General features: G+C 47.8%; 26 non-coding genes across 26 annotated transcripts; 14 read left to right on the plus strand and 12 right to left on the minus strand.

Moving 5' to 3' along the window:
• Nucleotides 1–257: 257 nt before the first annotated feature.
• On the plus strand, nt 258–373 carry LOC141303906 (U5 spliceosomal RNA). Its single transcript, XR_012343872.1, has one exon. It is a non-coding gene; the product is annotated as a U5 spliceosomal RNA (small nuclear RNA).
• Nucleotides 374–878: 505 nt separating this feature from the next.
• trnag-ucc (transfer RNA glycine (anticodon UCC)) lies at nt 879–950 on the plus strand. The gene has a single exon. It is a non-coding gene; the product is annotated as a tRNA-Gly (tRNA).
• Nucleotides 951–1,053: 103 nt separating this feature from the next.
• trnad-guc (transfer RNA aspartic acid (anticodon GUC)) lies at nt 1,054–1,125 on the minus strand. The gene has a single exon. It is a non-coding gene; the product is annotated as a tRNA-Asp (tRNA).
• Nucleotides 1,126–1,695: 570 nt separating this feature from the next.
• Nucleotides 1,696–1,766, minus strand: trnag-gcc (transfer RNA glycine (anticodon GCC)). The gene has a single exon. It is a non-coding gene; the product is annotated as a tRNA-Gly (tRNA).
• A 399-nt stretch (nt 1,767–2,165) lies between these two features.
• On the plus strand, nt 2,166–2,281 carry LOC141303792 (U5 spliceosomal RNA). Its single transcript, XR_012343759.1, has one exon. It is a non-coding gene; the product is annotated as a U5 spliceosomal RNA (small nuclear RNA).
• A 505-nt stretch (nt 2,282–2,786) lies between these two features.
• trnag-ucc (transfer RNA glycine (anticodon UCC)) lies at nt 2,787–2,858 on the plus strand. Its single transcript has one exon. It is a non-coding gene; the product is annotated as a tRNA-Gly (tRNA).
• A 103-nt stretch (nt 2,859–2,961) lies between these two features.
• trnad-guc (transfer RNA aspartic acid (anticodon GUC)) lies at nt 2,962–3,033 on the minus strand. Its single transcript has one exon. It is a non-coding gene; the product is annotated as a tRNA-Asp (tRNA).
• Nucleotides 3,034–3,602: 569 nt separating this feature from the next.
• On the minus strand, nt 3,603–3,673 carry trnag-gcc (transfer RNA glycine (anticodon GCC)). Its single transcript has one exon. It is a non-coding gene; the product is annotated as a tRNA-Gly (tRNA).
• Nucleotides 3,674–4,072: 399 nt separating this feature from the next.
• Nucleotides 4,073–4,188, plus strand: LOC141303843 (U5 spliceosomal RNA). The gene has a single exon (XR_012343811.1). It is a non-coding gene; the product is annotated as a U5 spliceosomal RNA (small nuclear RNA).
• A 505-nt stretch (nt 4,189–4,693) lies between these two features.
• Nucleotides 4,694–4,765, plus strand: trnag-ucc (transfer RNA glycine (anticodon UCC)). The gene has a single exon. It is a non-coding gene; the product is annotated as a tRNA-Gly (tRNA).
• Nucleotides 4,766–5,511: 746 nt separating this feature from the next.
• trnag-gcc (transfer RNA glycine (anticodon GCC)) lies at nt 5,512–5,582 on the minus strand. Its single transcript has one exon. It is a non-coding gene; the product is annotated as a tRNA-Gly (tRNA).
• Nucleotides 5,583–5,981: 399 nt separating this feature from the next.
• Nucleotides 5,982–6,097, plus strand: LOC141303907 (U5 spliceosomal RNA). Its single transcript, XR_012343874.1, has one exon. It is a non-coding gene; the product is annotated as a U5 spliceosomal RNA (small nuclear RNA).
• Nucleotides 6,098–6,602: 505 nt separating this feature from the next.
• On the plus strand, nt 6,603–6,674 carry trnag-ucc (transfer RNA glycine (anticodon UCC)). The gene has a single exon. It is a non-coding gene; the product is annotated as a tRNA-Gly (tRNA).
• A 103-nt stretch (nt 6,675–6,777) lies between these two features.
• trnad-guc (transfer RNA aspartic acid (anticodon GUC)) lies at nt 6,778–6,849 on the minus strand. The gene has a single exon. It is a non-coding gene; the product is annotated as a tRNA-Asp (tRNA).
• A 570-nt stretch (nt 6,850–7,419) lies between these two features.
• Nucleotides 7,420–7,490, minus strand: trnag-gcc (transfer RNA glycine (anticodon GCC)). The gene has a single exon. It is a non-coding gene; the product is annotated as a tRNA-Gly (tRNA).
• A 399-nt stretch (nt 7,491–7,889) lies between these two features.
• Nucleotides 7,890–8,005, plus strand: LOC141303844 (U5 spliceosomal RNA). Its single transcript, XR_012343812.1, has one exon. It is a non-coding gene; the product is annotated as a U5 spliceosomal RNA (small nuclear RNA).
• Nucleotides 8,006–8,510: 505 nt separating this feature from the next.
• On the plus strand, nt 8,511–8,582 carry trnag-ucc (transfer RNA glycine (anticodon UCC)). Its single transcript has one exon. It is a non-coding gene; the product is annotated as a tRNA-Gly (tRNA).
• A 103-nt stretch (nt 8,583–8,685) lies between these two features.
• Nucleotides 8,686–8,757, minus strand: trnad-guc (transfer RNA aspartic acid (anticodon GUC)). Its single transcript has one exon. It is a non-coding gene; the product is annotated as a tRNA-Asp (tRNA).
• Nucleotides 8,758–9,327: 570 nt separating this feature from the next.
• On the minus strand, nt 9,328–9,398 carry trnag-gcc (transfer RNA glycine (anticodon GCC)). The gene has a single exon. It is a non-coding gene; the product is annotated as a tRNA-Gly (tRNA).
• A 399-nt stretch (nt 9,399–9,797) lies between these two features.
• On the plus strand, nt 9,798–9,913 carry LOC141303794 (U5 spliceosomal RNA). The gene has a single exon (XR_012343761.1). It is a non-coding gene; the product is annotated as a U5 spliceosomal RNA (small nuclear RNA).
• A 505-nt stretch (nt 9,914–10,418) lies between these two features.
• Nucleotides 10,419–10,490, plus strand: trnag-ucc (transfer RNA glycine (anticodon UCC)). The gene has a single exon. It is a non-coding gene; the product is annotated as a tRNA-Gly (tRNA).
• A 103-nt stretch (nt 10,491–10,593) lies between these two features.
• Nucleotides 10,594–10,665, minus strand: trnad-guc (transfer RNA aspartic acid (anticodon GUC)). Its single transcript has one exon. It is a non-coding gene; the product is annotated as a tRNA-Asp (tRNA).
• A 570-nt stretch (nt 10,666–11,235) lies between these two features.
• Nucleotides 11,236–11,306, minus strand: trnag-gcc (transfer RNA glycine (anticodon GCC)). The gene has a single exon. It is a non-coding gene; the product is annotated as a tRNA-Gly (tRNA).
• A 399-nt stretch (nt 11,307–11,705) lies between these two features.
• Nucleotides 11,706–11,821, plus strand: LOC141303795 (U5 spliceosomal RNA). The gene has a single exon (XR_012343762.1). It is a non-coding gene; the product is annotated as a U5 spliceosomal RNA (small nuclear RNA).
• A 505-nt stretch (nt 11,822–12,326) lies between these two features.
• trnag-ucc (transfer RNA glycine (anticodon UCC)) lies at nt 12,327–12,398 on the plus strand. The gene has a single exon. It is a non-coding gene; the product is annotated as a tRNA-Gly (tRNA).
• A 103-nt stretch (nt 12,399–12,501) lies between these two features.
• Nucleotides 12,502–12,573, minus strand: trnad-guc (transfer RNA aspartic acid (anticodon GUC)). The gene has a single exon. It is a non-coding gene; the product is annotated as a tRNA-Asp (tRNA).
• Between the last annotated feature and the right edge of the window lie 850 nt (nt 12,574–13,423).

A 13,423-nucleotide genomic window follows, 5' to 3' on the forward strand; every position in this document is an offset into this window, starting at 1 on the left:
GGCTCATTTTAAAGAATCCCACACACATGCAAACACACACCCCTTACTTGAAAGAACTCTGTTCCTGCATTTGCCCGGGAATCAGAGCCAGGCCTCCTGTGTGGCAGGCGAGAATGGATGATGGAAGAGACTTTTTAACTTTTACTCCTCCCATTTGGAGTGAGGGGGAGATGAAAATCTTATCGGCACCCTAGATTACCCTTTGTGAGTATAGTGGTTTACCACATGGAGCGCACATGCTCAAGAGCATGGGCACACAACTCGAGTTTCTCTTCAAAGACGCAGAAATCTTTCGCCTTTTACTAAAGATTTCCGTGGAGGGGAACCTTTCCGAGTGACCTGTATTTTTGGGTGCTCTGCTCACAGCAGAGCTGCACTGCAGTTTCAATAGCAGACTAAATCTGACCACACACCAATGTGCATTGGAGCAAAGCGTGCTTTCTCGTGGACCGTGTTTGCAGCCTTTGCGCTTCCTGTGTCGCAACTTCACATTTTTTTTCAGCCAGCATGGAAAGACAGCACTCTCATGACATGATGGCATCCAAACCTTGGGCTTCAGCTACTTTGGCCCTGTCAGTGACTTATGTACTTCCAGCATTCTTTTCTGCTCACAACAGAGCTGTATTGGAGTGTCAAGAGTAAAACTGGCCACCAGCCAATGGGCGGTGGAACGAAGCGCGCCTCACCACGTTCTGTACTTGCGGCCTTTGCGCTTTCTGCGTCGCAGCTCCAGATTTCTTTAGCCCGCATGGAAAGACAGCACTCTCTCGTACATGACGGGATACAAACAAAGATGGCTTCAGCTCCTTTTGCCCTATCAGTGACTTGTGCATTTCAAGCATTCTTTTCAGATGGCTAAAAGCTGGAGTCGGGAACTTGCGTTGGTGGTATAGTGGTGAGCATAGCTGCCTTCCAAGCAGTTGACCCGGGTTCGATTCCCGGCCAACGCATTTGTTTTGGCTCTGGCTGACGTTGAAGCAGAACTCCTTCTGTGACCTCTGTCAGCACCAAAATCTTTTGGATGAGTCGTTCAGCAGCAGCAAAGAGCTGGGTCTCCCCGTCGGGGAATCGAACCCCGGTCTTCCGCGTGACAGGCGGAGATACTGTCCACTATACTAACGAGGAGCTGTACCCGCTGTGCTTCGCCCCCAGCCGACTTGACTTCACCGACATCAGCATAAGGAGCCACTACTCCATGAAAAAAACAAATCAACCTGCCTTGATCTTATTGAGTCTCCCAATATCTTGAATGCTACACATTACAGGGGGTCCTCATTTGGACCACTTTACTATTATTACTATTTTTTTTTACTTTTCATAATGGGAACATGAAAAAAAAGATGGGAAATCATGTGGCAGTAACATCGCATTTACGTGGATCATATCGCCCACTGCTAGAATTCTACCACTGAACCACCAATGCTCGGAAAGGAGGGAGAACGTTTGGAATTAACACCGCATTTACGAGTATATTGCCCACTGCTAAACTTCGTCAACCTATAGATAAAGTGAACAAGTTTTATAGGCATTTGACGAATATAGACGGACTAATGAGTTTCTGAAAAGATTCGGCAGGGAACGGGGGTTGGTCGGGTATGCAAATGTTGGAGCTCCTTCAAGTAAATCAGGCTTCATTTTAAAGAACCTTACACACATGCAAGCACACACACAACTTAATTAAAAGCACTCCGTTCCTGCATTGGCCGGGAATCGGACCCGGGTCTCCCGCGTGGCAGGCGAGAATTCTACCACTGAACCACCAATGCTCGGCTGGGAGACTTTCGGCCTTCACATTGCCCTGGATTTAGTAATGGTGCGTAACTGTTACACGTCAAATCCAGGTAAAGGGGGGTTGGGTCAATATGCAAAGTTTGGAGCTCCTTCTAGCAAATCAGGCTTGGCCTTCAAGGCTCATTTTAAAGAATCCCACACACATGCAAACACACACCCATTACTTGAAAGAACTCTGTTCCTGCATTTGCCCGGGAATCAGAGCCAGGCCTCCTGTGTGGCAGGCGAGAATGGATGATGGAAGAGACTTTTTAACTTTTACTCCTCCCATTTGGAGTGAGGGGGAGATGAAAATCTTATCGGCACCCTAGATTACCCTTTGTGAGTATAGTGGTTTACCACAGGGAGCGCACATGCTCAAGCGCATGGGCACACAACTCGAGTTTCTCTTCATAGACGCATAAATCTTTCGCCTTTTACTAAAGATTTCCGTGGAGGGGAACCTTTCCGAGTGACCTATATTTTTGGGTGCTCTGCTCACAGCAGAGCTGCACTGCAGTTTCAATAGCAGACTAAATCTGACCACACACCAATGTGCATTGGAGCAAAGCGTGCTTTCTCGTGGACCGTGTTTGCAGCCTTTGCGCTTCCTGTGTCGCAACTTCACATTTTTTTTCAGCCAGCATGGAAAGACAGCACTCTCATGACATGATGGGATCCAAACCTTGGGCTTCAGCTACTTTGGCCCTGTCAGTGACTTATGTACTTCCAGCATTCTTTTCTGCTCACAACAGAGCTGTATTGGAGTGTCAAGAGTAAAACTGGCCACCAGCCAATGGGCGGTGGAACGAAGCGCGCCTCACCACGTTCTGTACTTGCGGCCTTTGCGCTTTCTGCGTCGCAGCTCCAGATTTCTTTAGCCCGCATGGAAAGACAGCACTCTCTCGTACATGACGGGATACAAACAAAGATGGCTTCAGCTCCTTTTGCCCTATCAGTGACTTGTGCATTTCAAGCATTCTTTTCAGATGGCTAAAAGCTGGAGTCGGGAACTTGCGTTGGTGGTATAGTGGTGAGCATAGCTGCCTTCCAAGCAGTTGACCCGGGTTCGATTCCCGGCCAACGCATTTGTTTTGGCTCTGGCTGACGTTGAAGCAGAACTCCTTCTGTGACCTCTGTCAGCACCAAAATCTTTTGGATGAGTCGTTCAGCAGCAGCAAAGAGCTGGGTCTCCCCGTCGGGGAATCGAACCCCGGTCTTCCGCGTGACAGGCGGAGATACTGTCCACTATACTAACGAGGAGCTGTACCCGCTGTGCTTCGCCCCCAGCCGACTTGACTTCACCGACATCAGCATAAGGAGCCACTACTCCATGAAAAAAACAAATCAACCTGCCTTGATCTTATTGAGTCTCCCAATATCTTGAATGCTACACATTACAGGGGGTCCTCATTTGGACCACTTTACTATTATTACTATTTTTTTTTACTTTTCATAATGGGAACATGAAAAAAAAGATGGGAAATCATGTGGCAGTAACATCGCATTTACGTGGATCATATCGCCCACTGCTAGAATTCTACCACTGAACCACCAATGCTCGGAAAGGAGGGAGAACGTTTGGAATTAACACCGCATTTACGAGTATATTGCCCACTGCTAAACTTCGTCAACCTATAGATAAAGTGAACAAGTTTTATAGGCATTTGACGAATATAGACGGACTAATGAGTTTCTGAAAAGATTCGGCAGGGAACGGGGGTTGGTCGGTATGCAAAGGTTGGAGCTCCTTCAAGTAAATCAGGCTTCATTTTAAAGAACCTTACACACATGCAAGCACACACACAACTTAATTAAAAGCACTCCGTTCCTGCATTGGCCGGGAATCGGACCCGGGTCTCCCGCGTGGCAGGCGAGAATTCTACCACTGAACCACCAATGCTCGGCTGGGAGACTTTCGGCCTTCACATTGCCCTGGATTTAGTAATGGTGCGTAACTGTTACACGTCAAATCCAGGTAAAGGGGGGTTGGGTCAATATGCAAAGTTTGGAGCTCCTTCTAGCAAATCAGGCTTGGCCTTCAAGGCTCATTTTAAAGAATCCCACACACATGCAAACACACACCCATTACTTGAAAGAACTCTGTTCCTGCATTTGCCCGGGAATCAGAGCCAGGCCTCCTGTGTGGCAGGCGAGAATGGATGATGGAAGAGACTTTTTAACTTTTACTCCTCCCATTTGGAGTGAGGGGGAGATGAAAATCTTATCGGCACCCTAGATTACCCTTTGTGAGTATAGTGGTTTACCACAGGGAGCGCACATGCTCAAGCGCATGGGCACACAACTCGAGTTTCTCTTCATAGACGCATAAATCTTTCGCCTTTTACTAAAGATTTCCGTGGAGGGGAACCTTTCCGAGTGACCTGTATTTTTGGGTGCTCTGCTCACAGCAGAGCTGCACTGCAGTTTCAATAGCAGACTAAATCTGACCACACACCAATGTGCATTGGAGCAAAGCGTGCTTTCTCGTGGACCGTGTTTGCAGCCTTTGCGCTTCCTGTGTCGCAACTTCACATTTTTTTTCAGCCAGCATGGAAAGACAGCACTCTCATGACATGATGGGATCCAAACCTTGGGCTTCAGCTACTTTGGCCCTGTCAGTGACTTATGTACTTCCAGCATTCTTTTCTGCTCACAACAGAGCTGTATTGGAGTGTCAAGAGTAAAACTGGCCACCAGCCAATGGGCGGTGGAACGAAGCGCGCCTCACCACGTTCTGTACTTGCGGCCTTTGCGCTTTCTGCGTCGCAGCTCCAGATTTCTTTAGCCCGCATGGAAAGACAGCACTCTCTCGTACATGACGGGATACAAACAAAGATGGCTTCAGCTCCTTTTGCCCTATCAGTGACTTGTGCATTTCAAGCATTCTTTTCAGATGGCTAAAAGCTGGAGTCGGGAACTTGCGTTGGTGGTATAGTGGTGAGCATAGCTGCCTTCCAAGCAGTTGACCCGGGTTCGATTCCCGGCCAACGCATTTGTTTTGGCTCTGGCTGACGTTGAAGCAGAACTCCTTCTGTGACCTCTGTCAGCACCAAAATCTTTTGGATGAGTCGTTCAGCAGCAGCAAAGAGCTGGGTCTCCCCGTCGGGGAATCGAACCCCGGTCTTCCGCGTGACAGGCGGAGTTACTGTCCACTATACTAACGAGGAGCTGTACCCGCCGTGCTTCGCCCCCAGCCGACTTGACTTCACCGACATCAGCATAAGGAGCCACTACTCCATGAAAAAAACAAATCAACCTGCCTTGATCTTATTGAGTCTCCCAATATCTTGAATGCTACACATTACAGGGGGTCCTCATTTGGACCACTTTACTATTATTACTATATTTTTTTTACTTTTCATAATGGGAACATGAAAAAAAGGATGGGAAATCATGTGGCAGTAACATCGCATTTACGTGGATCATATCGCCCACTGCTAGAATTCTACCACTGAACCACCAATGCTCGGAAAGGAGGGAGAACGTTTGGAATTAACACCGCATTTACGAGTATATTGCCCACTGCTAAACTTCGTCAACCTATAGATAAAGTGAACAAGTTTTATAGGCATTTGACGAATATAGACGGACTAATGAGTTTCTGAAAAGATTCGGCAGGGAACGGGGGTTGGTCGGGTATGCAAAGGTTGGAGCTCCTTCAAGTAAATCAGGCTTCATTTTAAAGAACCTTACACACATGCAAGCACACACACAACTTAATTAAAAGCACTCCGTTCCTGCATTGGCCGGGAATCGGACCCGGGTCTCCCGCGTGGCAGGCGAGAATTCTACCACTGAACCACCAATGCTCGGCTGGGAGACTTTCGGCCTTCACATTGCCCTGGATTTAGTAATGGTGCGTAACTGTTACACGTCAAATCCAGGTAAAGGGGGGTTGGGTCAATATGCAAAGTTTGGAGCTCCTTCTAGCAAATCAGGCTTGGCCTTCAAGGCTCATTTTAAAGAATCCCACACACATGCAAACACACACCCCTTACTTGAAAGAACTCTGTTCCTGCATTTGCCCGGGAATCAGAGCCAGGCCTCCTGTGTGGCAGGCGAGAATGGATGATGGAAGAGACTTTTTAACTTTTACTCCTCCCATTTGGAGTGAGGGGGAGATGAAAATCTTATCGGCACCCTAGATTACCCTTTGTGAGTATAGTGGTTTACCACATGGAGCGCACATGCTCAAGAGCATGGGCACACAACTCGAGTTTCTCTTCAAAGACGCAGAAATCTTTCGCCTTTTACTAAAGATTTCCGTGGAGGGGAACCTTTCCGAGTGACCTGTATTTTTGGGTGCTCTGCTCACAGCAGAGCTGCACTGCAGTTTCAATAGCAGACTAAATCTGACCACACACCAATGTGCATTGGAGCAAAGCGTGCTTTCTCGTGGACCGTGTTTGCAGCCTTTGCGCTTCCTGTGTCGCAACTTCACATTTTTTTTCAGCCAGCATGGAAAGACAGCACTCTCATGACATGATGGCATCCAAACCTTGGGCTTCAGCTACTTTGGCCCTGTCAGTGACTTATGTACTTCCAGCATTCTTTTCTGCTCACAACAGAGCTGTATTGGAGTGTCAAGAGTAAAACTGGCCACCAGCCAATGGGCGGTGGAACGAAGCGCGCCTCACCACGTTCTGTACTTGCGGCCTTTGCGCTTTCTGCGTCGCAGCTCCAGATTTCTTTAGCCCGCATGGAAAGACAGCACTCTCTCGTACATGACGGGATACAAACAAAGATGGCTTCAGCTCCTTTTGCCCTATCAGTGACTTGTGCATTTCAAGCATTCTTTTCAGATGGCTAAAAGCTGGAGTCGGGAACTTGCGTTGGTGGTATAGTGGTGAGCATAGCTGCCTTCCAAGCAGTTGACCCGGGTTCGATTCCCGGCCAACGCATTTGTTTTGGCTCTGGCTGACGTTGAAGCAGAACTCCTTCTGTGACCTCTGTCAGCACCAAAATCTTTTGGATGAGTCGTTCAGCAGCAGCAAAGAGCTGGGTCTCCCCGTCGGGGAATCGAACCCCGGTCTTCCGCGTGACAGGCGGAGATACTGTCCACTATACTAACGAGGAGCTGCACCCGCTGTGCTTCGCCCCCAGTCGACTTGACTTCACCGACATCAGCATAAGGAGCCACTACTCCATGAAAAAAAACAAATCAACCTGCCTTGATCTTATTGAGTCTCCCAATATCTTGAATGCTACACATTACAGGGGGTCCTCATTTGGACCACTTTACTATTATTACTATTTTTTTTTACTTTTCATAATGGGAACATGAAAAAAAAGATGGGAAATCATGTGGCAGTAACATCGCATTTACGTGGATCATATCGCCCACTGCTAGAATTCTACCACTGAACCACCAATGCTCGGAAAGGAGGGAGAACGTTTGGAATTAACACCGCATTTACGAGTATATTGCCCACTGCTAAACTTCGTCAACCTATAGATAAAGTGAACAAGTTTTATAGGCATTTGACGAATATAGACGGACTAATGAGTTTCTGAAAAGATTCGGCAGGGAACGGGGGTTGGTCGGTATGCAAAGGTTGGAGCTCCTTCAAGTAAATCAGGCTTAATTTTAAAGAACCTTACACACATGCAAGCACACACACAACTTAATTAAAAGCACTCCGTTCCTGCATTGGCCGGGAATCGGACCCGGGTCTCCCGCGTGGCAGGCGAGAATTCTACCACTGAACCACCAATGCTCGGCTGGGAGACTTTCGGCCTTCACATTGCCCTGGATTTAGTAATGGTGCGTAACTGTTACACGTCAAATCCAGGTAAAGGGGGGTTGGGTCAATATGCAAAGTTTGGAGCTCCTTCTAGCAAATCAGGCTTGGCCTTCAAGGCTCATTTTAAAGAATCCCACACACATGCAAACACACACCCATTACTTGAAAGAACTCTGTTCCTGCATTTGCCCGGGAATCAGAGCCAGGCCTCCTGTGTGGCAGGCGAGAATGGATGATGGAAGAGACTTTTTAACTTTTACTCCTCCCATTTGGAGTGAGGGGGAGATGAAAATCTTATCGGCACCCTAGATTACCCTTTGTGAGTATAGTGGTTTACCACAGGGAGCGCACATGCTCAAGCGCATGGGCACACAACTCGAGTTTCTCTTCATAGACGCATAAATCTTTCGCCTTTTACTAAAGATTTCCGTGGAGGGGAACCTTTCCGAGTGACCTGTATTTTTGGGTGCTCTGCTCACAGCAGAGCTGCACTGCAGTTTCAATAGCAGACTAAATCTGACCACACACCAATGTGCATTGGAGCAAAGCGTGCTTTCTCGTGGACCGTGTTTGCAGCCTTTGCGCTTCCTGTGTCGCAACTTCACATTTTTTTTCAGCCAGCATGGAAAGACAGCACTCTCATGACATGATGGGATCCAAACCTTGGGCTTCAGCTACTTTGGCCCTGTCAGTGACTTATGTACTTCCAGCATTCTTTTCTGCTCACAACAGAGCTGTATTGGAGTGTCAAGAGTAAAACTGGCCACCAGCCAATGGGCGGTGGAACGAAGCGCGCCTCACCACGTTCTGTACTTGCGGCCTTTGCGCTTTCTGCGTCGCAGCTCCAGATTTCTTTAGCCCGCATGGAAAGACAGCACTCTCTCGTACATGACGGGATACAAACAAAGATGGCTTCAGCTCCTTTTGCCCTATCAGTGACTTGTGCATTTCAAGCATTCTTTTCAGATGGCTAAAAGCTGGAGTCGGGAACTTGCGTTGGTGGTATAGTGGTGAGCATAGCTGCCTTCCAAGCAGTTGACCCGGGTTCGATTCCCGGCCAACGCATTTGTTTTGGCTCTGGCTGACGTTGAAGCAGAACTCCTTCTGTTACCTCTGTCAGCACCAAAATCTTTTGGATGAGTCGTTCAGCAGCAGCAAAGAGCTGGGTCTCCCCGTCGGGGAATCGAACCCCGGTCTTCCGCGTGACAGGCGGAGATACTGTCCACTATACTAACGAGGAGCTGTACCCGCTGTGCTTCGCCCCCAGCCGACTTGACTTCACCGACATCAGCATAAGGAGCCACTACTCCATGAAAAAAACAAATCAACCTGCCTTGATCTTATTGAGTCTCCCAATATCTTGAATGCTACACATTACAGGGGGTCCTCATTTGGACCACTTTACTATTATTACTATTTTTTTTTACTTTTCATAATGGGAACATGAAAAAAAAGATGGGAAATCATGTGGCAGTAACATCGCATTTACGTGGATCATATCGCCCACTGCTAGAATTCTACCACTGAACCACCAATGCTCGGAAAGGAGGGAGAACGTTTGGAATTAACACCGCATTTACGAGTATATTGCCCACTGCTAAACTTCGTCAACCTATAGATAAAGTGAACAAGTTTTATAGGCATTTGACGAATATAGACGGACTAATGAGTTTCTGAAAAGATTCGGCAGGGAACGGGGGTTGGTCGGGTATGCAAAGGTTGGAGCTCCTTCAAGTAAATCAGGCTTCATTTTAAAGAACCTTACACACATGCAAGCACACACACAACTTAATTAAAAGCACTCCGTTCCTGCATTGGCCGGGAATCGGACCCGGGTCTCCCGCGTGGCAGGCGAGAATTCTACCACTGAACCACCAATGCTCGGCTGGGAGACTTTCGGCCTTCACATTGCCCTGGATTTAGTAATGGTGCGTAACTGTTACACGTCAAATCCAGGTAAAGGGGGGTTGGGTCAATATGCAAAGTTTGGAGCTCCTTCTAGCAAATCAGGCTTGGCCTTCAAGGCTCATTTTAAAGAATCCCACACACATGCAAACACACACCCATTACTTGAAAGAACTCTGTTCCTGCATTTGCCCGGGAATCAGAGCCAGGCCTCCTGTGTGGCAGGCGAGAATGGATGATGGAAGAGACTTTTTAACTTTTACTCCTCCCATTTGGAGTGAGGGGGAGATGAAAATCTTATCGGCACCCTAGATTACCCTTTGTGAGTATAGTGGTTTACCACAGGGAGCGCACATGCTCAAGCGCATGGGCACACAACTCGAGTTTCTCTTCATAGACGCATAAATCTTTCGCCTTTTACTAAAGATTTCCGTGGAGGGGAACCTTTCCGAGTGACCTATATTTTTGGGTGCTCTGCTCACAGCAGAGCTGCACTGCAGTTTCAATAGCAGACTAAATCTGACCACACACCAATGTGCATTGGAGCAAAGCGTGCTTTCTCGTGGACCGTGTTTGCAGCCTTTGCGCTTCCTGTGTCGCAACTTCACATTTTTTTTCAGCCAGCATGGAAAGACAGCACTCTCATGACATGATGGGATCCAAACCTTGGGCTTCAGCTACTTTGGCCCTGTCAGTGACTTATGTACTTCCAGCATTCTTTTCTGCTCACAACAGAGCTGTATTGGAGTGTCAAGAGTAAAACTGGCCACCAGCCAATGGGCGGTGGAACGAAGCGCGCCTCACCACGTTCTGTACTTGCGGCCTTTGCGCTTTCTGCGTCGCAGCTCCAGATTTCTTTAGCCCGCATGGAAAGACAGCACTCTCTCGTACATGACGGGATACAAACAAAGATGGCTTCAGCTCCTTTTGCCCTATCAGTGACTTGTGCATTTCAAGCATTCTTTTCAGATGGCTAAAAGCTGGAGTCGGGAACTTGCGTTGGTGGTATAGTGGTGAGCATAGCTGCCTTCCAAGCAGTTGACCCGGGTTCGATTCCCGGCCAACGCATTTGTTTTGGCTCTGGCTGACGTTGAAGCAGAACTCCTTCTGTGACCTCTGTCAGCACCAAAATCTTTTGGATGAGTCGTTCAGCAGCAGCATAGAGCTGGGTCTCCCCGTCGGGGAATCGAACCCCGGTCTTCCGCGTGACAGGCGGAGATACTGTCCACTATACTAACGAGGAGCTGTACCCGCCGTGCTTCGCCCCCAGCCGACTTGACTTCACCGACATCAGCATAAGGAGCCACTACTCCATGAAAAAAACAAATCAACCTGCCTTGATCTTATTGAGTCTCCCAATATCTTGAATGCTACACATTACAGGGGGTCCTCATTTGGACCACTTTACTATTATTACTATTTTTTTTTACTTTTCATAATGGGAACATGAAAAAAAAGATGGGAAATCATGTGGCAGTAACATCGCATTTACGTGGATCATATCGCCCACTGCTAGAATTCTACCACTGAACCACCAATGCTCGGAAAGGAGGGAGAACGTTTGGAATTAACACCGCATTTACGAGTATATTGCCCACTGCTAAACTTCGTCAACCTATAGATAAAGTGAACAAGTTTTATAGGCATTTGACGAATATAGACGGACTAATGAGTTTCTGAAAAGATTCGGCAGGGAACGGGGGTTGGTCGGGTATGCAAAGGTTGGAGCTCCTTCAAGTAAATCAGGCTTCATTTTAAAGAACCTTACACACATGCAAGCACACACACAACTTAATTAAAAGCACTCCGTTCCTGCATTGGCCGGGAATCGGACCCGGGTCTCCCGCGTGGCAGGCGAGAATTCTACCACTGAACCACCAATGCTCGGCTGGGAGACTTTCGGCCTTCACATTGCCCTGGATTTAGTAATGGTGCGTAACTGTTACACGTCAAATCCAGGTAAAGGGGGGTTGGGTCAATATGCAAAGTTTGGAGCTCCTTCTAGCAAATCAGGCTTGGCCTTCAAGGCTCATTTTAAAGAATCCCACACACATGCAAACACACACCCATTACTTGAAAGAACTCTGTTCCTGCATTTGCCCGGGAATCAGAGCCAGGCCTCCTGTGTGGCAGGCGAGAATGGATGATGGAAGAGACTTTTTAACTTTTACTCCTCCCATTTGGAGTGAGGGGGAGATGAAAATCTTATCGGCACCCTAGATTACCCTTTGTGAGTATAGTGGTTTACCACAGGGAGCGCACATGCTCAAGCGCATGGGCACACAACTCGAGTTTCTCTTCATAGACGCATAAATCTTTCGCCTTTTACTAAAGATTTCCGTGGAGGGGAACCTTTCCGAGTGACCTATATTTTTGGGTGCTCTGCTCACAGCAGAGCTGCACTGCAGTTTCAATAGCAGACTAAATCTGACCACACACCAATGTGCATTGGAGCAAAGCGTGCTTTCTCGTGGACCGTGTTTGCAGCCTTTGCGCTTCCTGTGTCGCAACTTCACATTTTTTTTCAGCCAGCATGGAAAGACAGCACTCTCATGACATGATGGGATCCAAACCTTGGGCTTCAGCTACTTTGGCCCTGTCAGTGACTTATGTACTTCCAGCATTCTTTTCTGCTCACAACAGAGCTGTATTGGAGTGTCAAGAGTAAAACTGGCCACCAGCCAATGGGCGGTGGAACGAAGCGCGCCTCACCACGTTCTGTACTTGCGGCCTTTGCGCTTTCTGCGTCGCAGCTCCAGATTTCTTTAGCCCGCATGGAAAGACAGCACTCTCTCGTACATGACGGGATACAAACAAAGATGGCTTCAGCTCCTTTTGCCCTATCAGTGACTTGTGCATTTCAAGCATTCTTTTCAGATGGCTAAAAGCTGGAGTCGGGAGCTTGCGTTGGTGGTATAGTGGTGAGCATAGCTGCCTTCCAAGCAGTTGACCCGGGTTCGATTCCCGGCCAACGCATTTGTTTTGGCTCTGGCTGACGTTGAAGCAGAACTCCTTCTGTGACCTCTGTCAGCACCAAAATCTTTTGGATGAGTCGTTCAGCAGCAGCAAAGAGCTGGGTCTCCCCGTCGGGGAATCGAACCCCGGTCTTCCGCGTGACAGGCGGAGATACTGTCCACTATACTAACGAGGAGCTGTACCCGCCGTGCTTCGCCCCCAGCCGACTTGACTTCACCGACATCAGCATAAGGAGCCACTACTCCATGAAAAAAACAAATCAACCTACCTTGATCTTATTGAGTCTCCCAATATCTTGAATGCTACACATTACAGGGGGTCCTCATTTGGACCACTTTACTATTATTACTATATATTTTTTTACTTTTCATAATGGGAACATGAAAAAAAGGATGGGAAATCATGTGGCAGTAACATCGCATTTACGTGGATCATATCGCCCACTGCTAGAATTCTACCACTGAACCACCAATGCTCGGAAAGGAGGGAGAACGTTTGGAATTAACACCGCATTTACGAGTATATTGCCCACTGCTAAACTTCGTCAACCTATAGATAAAGTGAACAAGTTTTATAGGCATTTGACGAATATAGACGGACTAATGAGTTTCTGAAAAGATTCGGCAGGGAACGGGGGTTGGTCGGGTATGCAAAGGTTGGAGCTCCTTCAAGTAAATCAGGCTTCATTTTAAAGAACCTTACACACATGCAAGCACACACACAACTTAATTAAAAGCACTCCGTTCCTGCATTGGCCGGGAATCGGACCCGGGTCTCCCGCGTGGCAGGCGAGAAATCTACCACTGAACCACCAATGCTCGGCTGGGAGACTTTTGGCCTTCACATTGCCCTGGATTTAGTAATGGTGCGTAACTGTTACACGTCAAATCCAGGTAAAGGGGGGTTGGGTCAATATGCAAAGTTTGGAGCTCCTTCTAGCAAATCAGGCTTGGCCTTCAAGGCTCATTTTAAAGAATCCCACACACATGCAAACACACACCCCTTACTTGAAAGAACTCTGTTCC

Source organism: Garra rufa, unplaced genomic scaffold (assembly GCF_049309525.1).
Source record: "Garra rufa unplaced genomic scaffold, GarRuf1.0 hap1_unplaced_001, whole genome shotgun sequence".
Classification (NCBI taxonomy): domain Eukaryota; kingdom Metazoa; phylum Chordata; class Actinopteri; order Cypriniformes; family Cyprinidae; genus Garra; species Garra rufa.